This window comes from Pseudophryne corroboree, chromosome 10 (genome assembly GCF_028390025.1).
Source record: "Pseudophryne corroboree isolate aPseCor3 chromosome 10, aPseCor3.hap2, whole genome shotgun sequence".
NCBI lineage: Eukaryota > Metazoa > Chordata > Amphibia > Anura > Myobatrachidae > Pseudophryne > Pseudophryne corroboree.
In genome coordinates this window covers 47863341-47877128 of record NC_086453.1, presented here as the reverse complement: position 1 = coordinate 47877128, position 13788 = coordinate 47863341, and the positions used below count along the sequence as shown (strand labels likewise).

Sequence of the window (13788 nt, the reverse complement as noted above, 5' to 3'; positions counted from 1 at the left end):
ATGGTAGCGAGGCAGTGGCCATTGGCAGAGCGGAGGAGGCGAGAGAATGTAGATAGATATTAGGTTGGAGATGTAAGGGGGAGATAAGGGGCTGAGAGCTTGGTAAATCATTATGAGGAGATTACACGGGATTCTGTAGGAGACAGGGAGCCAGTTTAGTGATTGGTAGAGTGGATCCTCTGAGGTAGCACGGTGACAGGGGGAAGCAAAGTGGGCAGTAGGCAGTGATGTGTAAGATAGATTGAAGGGAGGTGAGGATGAACTTGGTTGGTCCATAGTGAAGGAGGTTACAGCAATAAAGGTTAGAGGTCATGGGTTTTGGTTCCACAGTGAGAAAGGGCCAGAGTCAGACACTGTGGAGCTGGAAGCGTACGGAATGGGAGAGAGACACAATATGAGTTATGAATTACTATTATTATTATTATTATTATTATTAATACAGGGTCACTATTAATTGCTATTATTAAGGGGGCAGAGTTAATTACTGGCATCATTATAGTGGCATTATTACATTCTATTGTTAAGGGAGCACTATTATTTATTACTACAATTAGGGGGTTACCGGGTGCTGTTTCGGGACTTCAGAACCACTGGATAATAAATCCGACAGTTTGGAGGGCAAAAATTGCTGGCAATGATGAGGGGGCTGGTTCTGAGTCACATGCTATGTCAATGTCGGACGTAGTTGAGTGATTTCTTATTTACTAAGCATGCATCTAAATCGCACCGTGCATACATCCTGAGAGTGTTTGTACAGAATCGCAGTTGCGATTTTAGATGCATGCACGCACGCACGCAGAAGTGTACTGAAAATGCACCGGCTGTTCCTGTCTATCTTATGCTTAATTTCTCACATTGCAGGCCATTCTCAGATGGAGAATCTGCACCGAGAATGGGGCTGCTACAAGTTTTCGATGGTGCAACCGATGTTGTGTTTAAAGACGCACCAAGTATGATTGCAGCATCTGGAGGCGCAGGAAGTGGGAGACTGAGATCTTGCATGCAAACGGATGTACACCAGGAAAGGGCTTGTATTGGTATTGGTAGACGTGCAACCGCAAATGAGGCATGTACAGACAGAGCTGGCCCTAACCAATATGATGCCCTAGGCAAGATTTTGGCTGGTGCCCCCTAGCACCGCCACTAGTTCTGCAGGAGATGCCTGGCATGAGTCAGATGGCAGCTCTGCTAACGTCGGGTGCCTTTTGTTTATGAAAATGCATCTTATTTGCATTACTATATGGCTAGGATGCACAAGCAGCTTCTGCTGATTAAAATGATATGCAGCATGCCTATATTCTGTGTGCGACTGCGGCTGTATCTGCATATGAAATGCTACATTACAGTGATTTCCAGGAGTACACTGCAACATAGCATTTCATATGCAGATACAGCCGCAGTCACACACAGAATATAGGCATGCTGCATATCATTTTAAGCAGCAGAAGCTGCTGGTGCCCCTAAGCATACCAAATGCCCTAGGCATTTGCCTAGTTTGCCCATGCCTAAGGCCGGCTCTGTGTACAGACATCGCTGCATTTAATTCAGAATCGGCCCCTAGGTGAGGTGTCTGATCTGTAGTAAGGTCAAGAAAGTAAAACAGCAAGAAGCATCTCTGAATACTATTTGCGGTAAGTTACTTACGTAGTTGTATGGTCAGATATTGTATGTACAGATATTTAGCTTTTTTTAAACTGTATTTTAAATGGGGTTTTTTGTTTTTATTATAGATACCACTGGTGTATCTGTACTGGGAGCAAGGTGTGGGCTGCACATGTTGCCCCTGGGCCCTGGAGGGCCCACATTGCGCATCCTGCACCCATTTATTGAATACTTACCCCTCCGGAGTCCCGCGTTGGCGGCAGCAGTGCTGCACAAATTACCAGAAATATGGCACAATGGCCATTTTCCTGGCATTTTGCGTGTGGCAGTAGGCAAATGGCCTGCGCTCTAGACTCTGGTACAGCGCTAGGGTCTCCTAGTGACCCTAGTGCTCAGAATCCCACTGCGCTGCCGGTTACAGAGGAAGGTGCCCAGAAGGAGACTGCACATACACCTCTTCCTCTCTTAAGACTCCCCTGTAGGAAACCTATAGCAGCGGTGGCTCCAGAGGTGGGGCTGCAGCACAGTCCGAAATTCAAATAGGGAAGCCACACTAACTGCCATTGAGTCCCGGACAGCGATGTTTGGCTGTTTGGCAGTGTTTGGGGTGGCAGTTGGTGTGACTCCATTTGAATTTTGGACTGCACTGCACTGCAGCCCCACCTCTCGAACCACAACTGCATTTGTATCAATACTTTTTAATACTGCAATTTATATTGGATTAATTAACTAACTAACAAATAAAGCCGAGTTTTACGTTACTTATCCCTTTCACACCAGCGGATGGAATAGGGTTATTCCCACATAGTCAACGTTCACACCGGACCTGGGTGTTCCAGTGTCCCAGGTCGCCTGTTTAACAGTGGATGTTTTGAGATGAGCACTACTGATCCTGCAAATCAGCTCCTTTTAGCCATGACCTGAGACATCGTGTCCTCAGTCATGCCCTTCACACACCGGGAATAATACCCCTTTCACACCGCACAAATAACCCGATATCGACCCGGCATATTGCCGGGTCGACACGGGTCGGCGTGCGGTGTGAAAGGGGCATTGCCGAAATCGCGAGTTGCCTGACCCGGCAATTCAACCCGGGAATAAAGCAGTGTTATACCTGAGTTAAATACCGGGTCAGTGGCTGCGTAAACGGGCTCCCGCTTCGATGCGTCCCGGGACCTGTACTACAGCAGGGAGAGGCGGCGCGGAGATGATCTCATCTCCCAACGCCGCCTCCACCTCTGCCCCCGCCACTGGCTCCGCCCCCCGCTGTTATGGCAACCCACCCGGCATATTGCTGGGTCGGGAATGCCTGCAGCACCCCGCCACTGGCTCCGCCCCTCGCTGCAATGGCAACCCGCCCGGCATATTGCTGGGTCGGGGAAGCCTGCAGCAGCTGCCAACGCCAGATCCCACCCATGAAGGACCCGTTTCCAATTCCCGGGTAGGATCCAGCTTTGGCAGTGTGAAAGGGGTATTACCCTAGTAGCGACCAGGGTCGAAGCCACGGAATTGGCCAGGGTGAACACTTTCACAGAGTTTTGACCCGGTTTGCCCCAGCAATATCCTGGGTCAAAATATCTGTCTGAAAGGGGTATAATACTCTTTGCTTTCCTATTCAAGCAATTATTCCCAAATAGAGTAAATATTTTGCAGTCAGTACGTGTTCTATAAGTGGTATTACCAACTTGAGGGCATTTTGTATTATGTACGCAGTGGCGCCGAGATGGGAGGGAGTGGGTACTATTTACGTGGGCCCAGGCCTGTTGGAGAGGCCCCGGACCTGCTGCCACCACAATCCCTAAACCCCTCCCACCCGTTGCAGGCAGAGGCACTTCGGGCACAGACTGAGAAGAGACTTCATTTGCAGTAGCCTCTCACCCCAGCTTAGCACATACTGCTGTGCACTGGGCTGGGGTGACAGACTGCTGCAGAAGCACTCAGGGGCAGATGTATTAACCTGGAGAAGGCATAAGGAATTGATAAACCAGTGATATGTGCAAGTTGATAAAGGCACCAGCCAATCAGCTCCAATATGTAAATTCACAGTTAGGATCTAATTGGCTGGTGCCTTTATCACCTTGCACATATCACTGGTTTATCACTTCCTTATGCCTTCTCCAGGTTAATACATCTGCCCCTCAATCCTCTATCTTCCTATGTGATGTGCAGGGGATGGAAGCGATCACACTCCCTCACCCCACCCCCACCCACTGGATCTTCCACTGGTGCTCCCCCTGTGTCATTTTTTAAAAACATTTAAGGAGGGGGTCATGGCCACACTAAGGAGAGGGGCTTGGCCACACCTCCCTGAGTTGGCCACACCCCCTCCCAGTACCGGTGCTGTCGGCCTCCCTGAATGTATGCACTTCCAGAAAAAAACTCTCAGGATTCTGGACCAAAATGTGTAATAACTAAGTCTTGGAGAGAGATAAAGTGGATGAAGATAAAGTACCAGCCAATAATCTCCTAACTTTTCTTTTTCAAACACAGCCTGTAACGTGGCAGTATTGTATAAAAATAAAATAAAGGCTGAGAATAGAACATATCTTTCTATTTTCACACAGTACAACACAACACGTGTTTTGCTAAATGAATCCGTCACTGTGATAAAAACTGATACTGTTATATCTCTTGCTTAGAGGTACACGGGAATATACCATCAATATAAGCAGTGGAACACAGCCAGGTGAACCATGAAGACGATTGATAGACGCTGTTCCACTCATGACTAGCCACCAGCAGAATCACTGGGTCAGTAAAGACAGAAATAAAAGCATAGTAAAGTACAGACATATGCTATTGGTAGGTGATTCAGGTATTAAGGCACACAGTATGCTGTTTGCCCAGGTGTTTGAGTTCCACATATTGTTGATCGATTAAACATCAGTCTTTCAATAAGAATATAAGAACCTGCACAACACCTATGTCTGCTGTAATCCTGTGACCTACAAAAAATGTTCCCCAACAATCCTGAACCCAACAAGCCTGGTACCCTGCAGTCCTGGTCCACAGTAAGCGGGCAGGACAATCCAGACACAGCCAGGCCCATAGAGAGCTGGGCCCAAGTATTTTTGGGGTGTGTGACATAATCACAGGAGGCATGGCCATGTCCCCTGAGAAAAAAATAAAACAAATTATTTGCAGCACAAATCCAGGGAGGTGGAGTATCAGTGTCATTGCTTCACCCTGCGCAGGAAGAGGAGACTGCTGCTGCTGCTGCTCATACTTGCCAACCATTAGGCTGCCCCAATCAGGAGGTGCAGTCAGGTCAGTGCTCTGGGAGGCATGTTTCAGCAGAAGTGGGTGGTGATGGGGTGTGATGATGCATTATCATCATTGTGGCCCACCTCCTGCTATATAATGCTGCACCTTCCAGCATTGTGAAGATGGGGCAGGGCTATGATGGCATGATTCATATAGGGCACTACTGTGAAGTATTGAGGCTAGATGTACGAGGATATAGCTGTAGGGGTGTGATATGTTTTCCCAGCATTTGGGATGCCGGCAGTCACATGACCAGCCCCCGGCATCCCAAATCCAAGAATATAGACAGTTTTGGGGGGTAAGTGAATTAACCATCCCACTACCCTAATCCGAACCCTCCTTAGGTGGCAGCTAGGGCTAAATTTCGGGGGGTGGCAGCTACGACTAAATTTCGGGGGCTGGCAGCTCCTGCTAACCACCCCCTACTGCCTACTATTGATTTATGGAATCATATTTATAAATTATATTAATATTAATATTTAATATATCATATATGATTATTAATATATGGATATATTTTAATTAATATACGTTTATCATATATATCTGCAAATATATTGTGTCAGGCTTACAAACTAATTGGCTTATACATATATGCAGCCCTTATACACATGACTTATGAAATTATAAAGTTATGATTCCTTAGAGCAGGGATGGGGAACCTTCGGCCCTCCAGCTGTTGTTAAACTACATATCCCAGCATGCCCTGCAACAGTTTTAGCATGGCAAAATAGCATAACTATAGCAAGGCATGCTGGTATGTGTAGTTCAACAACAGCTGGAGGGCCAAAGGTTTCCCACCCCTGCCTTAGAGAGAGTTCAGATTTGAGATTACCGCTCTTACCATCTGATTGTTTATTTACAGGCAAAATCAAATCATACAGAATAAGATATACACAGTACTAATATATATTTATACTAATAATATTTATGATTCCTTATTTATAGAACACACATAACATAACATAACACAGTTTCACAAACTTAGACAATTACTAACATAAAGTGTATACTTGTAAGTTACCGTCCTAAAGATCCTTTCCTTTCTCTCCTGCACCAAGCTTCCATCTGCATCTTCTACTTCATTTCCTGCTCTCCTTCTCCTCCTTCCACTTGACTTCTCTCTCACTGAACTCATGTATACTGTATATACCTATAACTTAACATTTAGCTGGTATATTCTCATAGTGTTTTCAATGTAATAGCTAATTATAGGTTTGCCATTTACATTCCAAGGTGTCAAAAAACAAACATGGAACTGAGCTGGCTTGTCCTCCTCAAGAAAGCATGGTGTCATAAAACGTGTGGTGCCCACCCTGCCTCAAGCATTGAGAGTATTGTACAATTCAGAATGTCTTTTCATCCAAGTTTTCTGGGGTGGGTTAGATCATGTTTTATGAATGGATGTGATCTCTTTTTATAGTAGCTAATTTCTGGTCCCTGGCTGGGCCTTTGCTGGACAATAGACCAGTTTTATGATTGTCAAAGGTGACTTCCAGTGTCCAAGTGACCAAAAGAGTTCTCAGTCACATATCTAACTTCATTTATAGCCTAAAACTTGTTCAGACCACAATGACTCATAATCTTGAAGTAAAACACAAATAAATATATATATATATATATATATATATATACCCATCTATATAAACACATATACAAATCATTATTTCCTGAATCATCTAACCTTTTAACCAATATGTTCAAATCTATTTAATCTATTTCTTACTATAAAATATATTCACTGTACTATTCACTATGGTTAAAATAACCTTTTATCATTAATGATATTTCCATTCAGACAATATTTCTTTAATCTCAATATTCCTAAATTGTATCTTATGCAAACAGTTACCTATCTGGCAACACTACCCCTAACACCCTCTAATGCCGTAACTCTAAGGCTACCCCCCTAGGCACTAACCCTAAGAGGGAGACAAATACATACCTTCGGGATCCCTGTGGTCAGTGTCCCGGCGCCGGTATGCTGAGCGGTGTTGGGATACCGGTGTCGGTCACATGACTACTGGTATCCTGTCCACCGGGATGCCAAACGTATCCAATCTGTAGATGGGGCTTAGTTCAGTGTAGTTTTGGATAGGCAGTTTAGCTCAGGTAGATAAGTCTTGGTTAGGCAGTTTAGCTAAAATTAGAATAAGATTAGACTAAAATTAAAATCTTAACTATAACAAAGCACACAAAAAAAAAGGTGGCTAAGGGTTCTATTTACTAAGCCTTGGATGGAGATAAAGTCACAGTGATAAAGTACCAGCCAATTGGCTCCTAACTGTAATTTTTCAAAAACAGCCTGTGATATGGCAGTTAGGAGCCGATTGGCTGGTACTTTATCTCCAGCAACTTTATCTCCATCCAAAGCTTAGTAAATAGACCCCTAAGACTAAAACTTAAATCCTTGTCAAAATTAACACTGGAAGTAGGGTTTTACATTTTGAAAGAACAATTATGGGGTCTATTCAATTATTGTCGGAATTCCCGACAAGTCGGAAAAACTGCATTTTCCGACTATTCAAGTCCAGTGCCGCTTTTCCAACTTTATAAAAAGTCAGATCGGCATTGTCGAAAACGGGCAAAAACCTGTCTGAAATGCCCGCAATTTCGTCGGGGAGGATCCGACACTAATTGAATATACCCCTTAGTGTTCTAGATATTTGCAGAAAATAAATATGACCTGCTGTGAAGTAAATGGGATTGTGTATAGCACTTGTTTGTTCTAATAAACTTTAGGCATTAATTTGTATATGATATATGGGAGCACTACGGTAATTTAGACTCAGTATGCAACACATTTTCAGCCTACTGAGTCTAAATTTCTAAACACATAGTTAAAGGTATGCAAACTTCTCAAAGGACTTTTAGAGAAATGTTCTTCAGCAAAATCCACTACAGTATTATTAAACTTTGCAAAAGTTACGACTAAAACATTGACTAAAATTATACTAAAGGAAAACTGAGATCCACTAACTGAATTTTGACTTAAATGAAGCAAAATAAAGAGACTAAAATGTGACTATATAAAACAACTGCAATTTTAAGTAATTTTAACTAAATTTAAGATCCTGGTCAAAATTAATAATGTAGACCATTTTAGCTTTGGCTAGGCAGTGTAGAGCAATTAGATAGGTCTTAGATCAGTTTATCTTTGGTTAGGTAGTTTAGCTCAAGTAGATACGTGTTAGATTAAATTAGCTTCTGTTAGGCACTTTAGAAGAGTTATGTTAGTGTGCACCTTGTTCACTTTTGTGTCTCATTTTTTGTTGTCTTGCATTTTTTGTCATTGTATTGAATTGTCCATGTTACTCCTCCCCAATAATCTACCGTAGGAGCTGCGACCTGGTCAGTAAAGCAGCAAAGTCCATACTGTGTGGCCATTGGATTTGGCAAATACCTTTACTCAGTGATGGATTTCCCACTAGGCACGTGCCGAGGGGCATCACTAGCTGGGGGGCGGTACACCAGGCTGATGAGGCTAGGTTTTTCTTTCTTTTTTTTTTCCATTATGATTTATTTTTTAAATATTTTATTTTGTAACTGATCAGAGTGGGACAATGCGCAGCAAATTGTGGTACGGGAGCTGGTAGTGGGGTGAGGTTGGGGATTGAGGCAATAGGCCCCCTAAATGAAAGGGGAAGTAATGTTATTGAAGGGCGGTGGTGTCTGCCAACAATGTGACTAGGGGCGGCCTGATCCCTAAATCCACCCCTTCCTTTTCTGGTTTAGATTCTGCATCCTATAGTAGTTGAAACCAATATTGACAGCAAGTTGCTCAGTTGGTTTGGCGACGGGGCCTCTCTCCTGGGTGCTGCTGGGTGTAGCGATCGATACCCCAATCCATGCAGCCACGTGCAGGCCACAGTGGTCGGTGCGGGGCCTCTCTCTTGGCGGTGGATTGAAGGCTGGACCCCAGGAGAGAGTCCCAAGCACGTCTGCCCAGGTCCGCATCTGATTTGTGGTGGGTAGCAGTGGGCCCTTTTAGAAAGGGGGGCCTGGGGTACTTACCCCCAGGGGCCCCCTTTAATCCAGCTCTGACTACCACTGATACTACTTCTAAGAATCAGAAGAATTGGTATACAAGCAAGAAAAATTTATAGTACAATAGATCACTTAGTAAAGTACAAATTACCATTAAGAAACGTCTTCCTTAGAAGAAAAAATGGAAGAAGAGGGAAAAAAAGAGGAAGCAAGAGAAAGAAAAAGAAGGAAGTGTGAGGGAGGGAGGAAAGGGAGAATCGCCTGTAGCCCAGAACTCGCTACATGTAGCACAATACACTAACCAAGCTGTATAGGAAGGTCCGATTGAAATATTCTGGTTTCATAACACAATGTTGCACAAAAGCAGTTATTAATTTGTTTTTTGTTGAAATGTTCAAGGTATCAATAAAAGATTACCAGACTTCGAAGAACCTCTCAGTGCACTGTTCTTTTTATAACAAAGTCTCCATCCAATCCATTTTGAACACATGAAAGAGTCTATTGTTAAACATTTGTATAGAATGAGGGGAAGGATGGATCCATTGCTGAAGGATACACTTTCCTGAGATTATTAAAAGTCATTTATGACACCCTGGTGAAATTTTTTAGGTAGTTGTTAGTATACCAAAATCAGATCATTCCGGGGTTAGTGGCAAAAAGTTCACTAATTCCGTAATTGCAAGCTTCTTCTACCAAGATTTTACTTTTTTGACTAATAATATCTCCAGTTTAATAAACTGGTTTACATATTTAGTAAATGAGGAAGTGAGTGTTATCTGAATATTCTACCGGATACACAACAGAGCGCTGCTGTGCTTTTTTTGATCTGTCTCTAAATAGACCCACAATATAAAGATTTAAAAAAAACACAAATTACTTAATGCAGCTCCTTAAGAGTCCAGTTTTTCCTTTCGCATTGACTTTAAGTTAATCTACAGTTTCACCTTTATTGTTCGAATACTCACGACTTTAATCCAATTGTAGGAAAATAAATCAGAAGCTCCATGGTGTACTGAAAGATGAATACATTTGTTATGCAGCCATAATACAATGGATCAGTATGATTTGCAGATGGACGGGATGCTGGCCGTCGGTATACCAACAGTGGCATCCCGTCCATCAAAATTCCGACAGCCCCCCAGGACGCCCTCTAACCATCACCTTTTACCTACCCTAAACCTAACCCTCCCTTGTGGGTGCCTAACCCTAACCCTCCCCACTTTAAGCCTAGCCCTACCTTCCCTGCTGCCCAAACCTAACCCTCCCTGCTTGGTGACTAACCCTATCCCTCCCTTCCCCACTGCCTAAACCTACCCCTTCCTGATTATTGCCTATCCCTATCCCTCCCTTCCCCACTGCCTAAACCTACCCCTTCCTGCTTGTTGCCTAACCCTATCCCTCCCTTCCCCACTGCCTAAACCTAACCCTTCCTGCTTGTTGCCTAACCCTATCCCTCCCTTCCCCACTGCCTAAACCTAACCCTTCCTGCTTGTTGCCTAACCCTATCCCTCCCTTTCCCACTGCCTAAACCTACCCCTTCCTGCTTGTTGCCTAACCCTATCCCTCCCTTCCCCACTGCCTAAACCTAACCCTTCCTGCTTGTTGCCTAACCCTATCCCTCCCTTCCCCACTGCCTAAACCTAACCCTTCCTGCTTGTTGCCTAACCCTATCCCTCCCTTTCCCACTGCCTAAACCTACCCCTTCCTGCTTGTTGCCTAACCCTATCCCTCCCTTCCCCACTGCCTAAACCTAACCCTTCCTGCTTGTTGCCTAACCCTATCCCTCCCTTCCCCACTGCCTAAACCTAACCCTTCCTGCTTGTTGCCTAACCCTATCCCTCCCTTCCCCACTGCCTAAACCTAACCCTTCCTGCTTGTTGCCTAACCCTATCGCTCCCTTACCCACTGCCTAAACCTAACCCTCCCCACTGTGTGCCTAACCCTATCCCTCCCTTCCCCACTGCCTAAACCTAACCCTCCCCACTGTGTGCCTAACCCTAACCTCCCCTTCTATGTGCCTAACCCTAACGCTCCCTCCCCAGTGCCTAACCTTTCCAGCGCTGCAGCCTAACCCTAACCCCTCTTCTGCAGCCTAAACCTATTTGTTTGTGCAACTCTAATTGTTCCAGGCCACATACCCAGGGCCGGCCCAAGCTAAATTTTTTCGGTAAACGAATTTAGAATTTAGCGCCCCTTGATGGGATCAAATATTAAAAGAGGTGTGGTCTCACAAGGAAGGGGCGTGGCCACACAATAGAACCCCCAGGGGTACAGGGAGATTGTCGATGACAGGGAGAAAGTGCATGACTGGGTGGCAGAGGTGATGGAGGTACTGGGTGACTGAGGAGGCTGGGGTGACAGGGAGATAGTGGGTGACAGGGAGCAGTGATCACGCTGAGCCCAAAAAAAAGTGGGTCCCAGGGAACCCTCACTTTTTAAAATTGGGGTCCTACCTGTCCTTTTCTGGGTCCCATCGGAATGAAGATTCTTATTAATCTTATTAATGAATAAAATATAAAAATAGAGACTTGATTTGGACACTACAAAAGTGTTGCAAGGGGAGGAGGGTGGTGACAATGCTGCCGGGCTGTGAAGCATACAGGACACCCTGCACCAGAGCTGTAATTAGACATTTTAGTGCCCTTTGTCAGAAAGTGAATTGGTGCTCCACCTACCAGATAGCAAAGAATAGACAGTGCACGCCGAAGCCGCGCCTCAAAAATTGGGGGCGTGGCTTCACGGGAAAGGGGCGTGGCCACATAATAGTGCCAATTCACATTACACCACACAGTAGTGCCGCTTAAACACATTGCACCAAACAGAACCTCCTATACACACTGCGTCAGGTAGAACCTCCTATACACACTGCGCCAGATAGAGCACGTTATACATATTGCGCCAGATATGATACGTTATACACATTGCGCCAGGTAGAGCACATTATACACACTGCACCAGGTAGAGCACGTTATACACACTGCACCAGGTAGAGCACATTATACACACTGCACCAGGTAGAGCACGTTATACACAATGCGCCAGGTAGAGCACGTTATACACAATGCACCAGGTAGAGCACGTTATACACAATGCACCAGGTAGAGCACGTTATACACACTGCACCAGGTAGAGCACGTTATACACAATGCGCCAGGTAGAGCACGTTATACACAATGCACCAGGTAGAGCACGTTATACACACTACACCAGGTAGAGCACGTTATACATATTGCGCCAGATATGGCACGTTATACACAATGCGCCAGGTAGAGCACGTTATACACAATGCGCCAGGTAGAGCACATTATACACATTGCGCCAGGTAGAGCACATTATACACAATGCGCCAGGTGCAGCACGTTATACACAATGCGCCAGGTAGAGCACGTCATACACAATGCGCCAGGTAGAGCACGTTATACACATTGCGCCAGGTAGAGCACGTTATACACAATGCGCCAGGTGCAGCATGTTATACACAATGCGCCAGGTAGAGCACGTTATACACAATGCGCCAGGTAGAGCACGTTATACACAATGCGCCAGGTAGAGCACGTTATACACAATGCGCCAGGTAGAGCACGTTATACACAATGCGCCAGGTAGAGCACGTTATACACACCTCAGCCCCTCAGTCGTCCACCGCAAACAGCAACGCTGGAACCCCCTACAGCACTCCCATCCACCACCCCACACAGCCTGCTGCAGTGCGGGTACACATGCTGCTGGGGTCACAGGGCAGATGCACTCACCGTTGCGCAGGTCAGTCTCTTGGTGCTTGAGGCGGCGCCCAGGGTCAGCATGCAGGCAGGCTTTTCCTCTGGCTCTGGCTCAAGCCACAGGCAGCGCACCCCACGCCCCATAGGAAGACAGCTCAGGAGGGAGGGGGCCACAGCACAGGTGCAGCACGTTATACACAATGCGCCAGGTGCATCACGTTATACACAATGCGCCAGGTAGAGCACGTTATACACAATGCGCCAGGTATTTATTGAGACACAAGAGGGGGAGTTTAAAGCTCGCTCTCTTGCTTTCTCTCTCTCTCTCTCTTTCTAACAATTATCTATGTATTTGAAGTCTGTAGAAAAGACTGATCAGGTACTGTATGGTAGGAAATTTCATAAGTTGGTAGAGGGCACAAGAGAAATCTCTAGGTGAGAGTAAGAGGGGGTTACCATAGGTGAAATAAGGTGCAGCAGGTTAGAGGTAGATCTAAGAAAGTGAAAGTGGAAATATCGTGAGATGTGATGTGTGTAGCAGCAGCTCAGGAACATGCAGCCTCAGACAGACAGAGCCGCGTGTTTGGGCGGCCAGCTTAGTATGGCCGCAGTTACGGCCCGCAAGAGGAGAGAGACACTGACAGCACGGGCGGGAGCGTGGGCGGACGGGAGCGCGGGCGGGCGGACTGGGCAGGAGTCAGACAGCAGCCTAGGAGTGCGGCTTGACGGAGCGGCTGTGGTGCAGGCTGCCGGCACCTTCCTCACTATGGCGCCTTACTCGTACGCGTAACACGCGTAACGGACGGGCCGGCCCTGCACATACCTACGCGTTTCGTCACTGGGGACTACATCAGAGGGATTTCGAAAGGGAAGGGTGGGAGTAAGGGAGACAACAGAGTGCATTTGTTTTCCTGGTGCTGCATATTTTTTTCTCTATCATTAGAAACACAGATTGCTGGAAACACCCCCTCCGTTATTGTAGTGTCCTAGATTTGTGAAATGGTGAGACTGAATACAGAGGCCTAGTGTGATCTGACCATCATGGTGCAGGGTTTTAAAGATACAAATAGTATATGTTTTTCTTCCTCCATTTAGTTGCCTCCATCTGGGTAGAGAAAAAACTATGGGGTCTATTCATGAAGCAGTGAAAAGTGTGGAGAAGTGAGCCAGTGGAGAAGTTGCCCATGGCAAACAACCAGCATTGAAGTAACATAAT

At 45.6% G+C, this 13788-nt stretch overlaps 1 long non-coding RNA gene across 2 annotated transcripts in view; it reads left to right on the top strand.

The window, feature by feature from the left end:
- The window catches only part of LOC134965934 (uncharacterized), a 90164-nt gene extending 83060 nt beyond the window's left edge, over positions 1 to 7104 (top strand). For both annotated transcript variants that reach the window (XR_010188547.1, XR_010188546.1), the window contains 2 exons: positions 4242 to 4353; positions 6103 to 7104. This is a non-coding gene — a long non-coding RNA (uncharacterized LOC134965934). The remainder of the gene's footprint in view (positions 1 to 4241; positions 4354 to 6102) is intronic.
- Positions 7105 to 13788: the final 6684 nt, after the last annotated feature.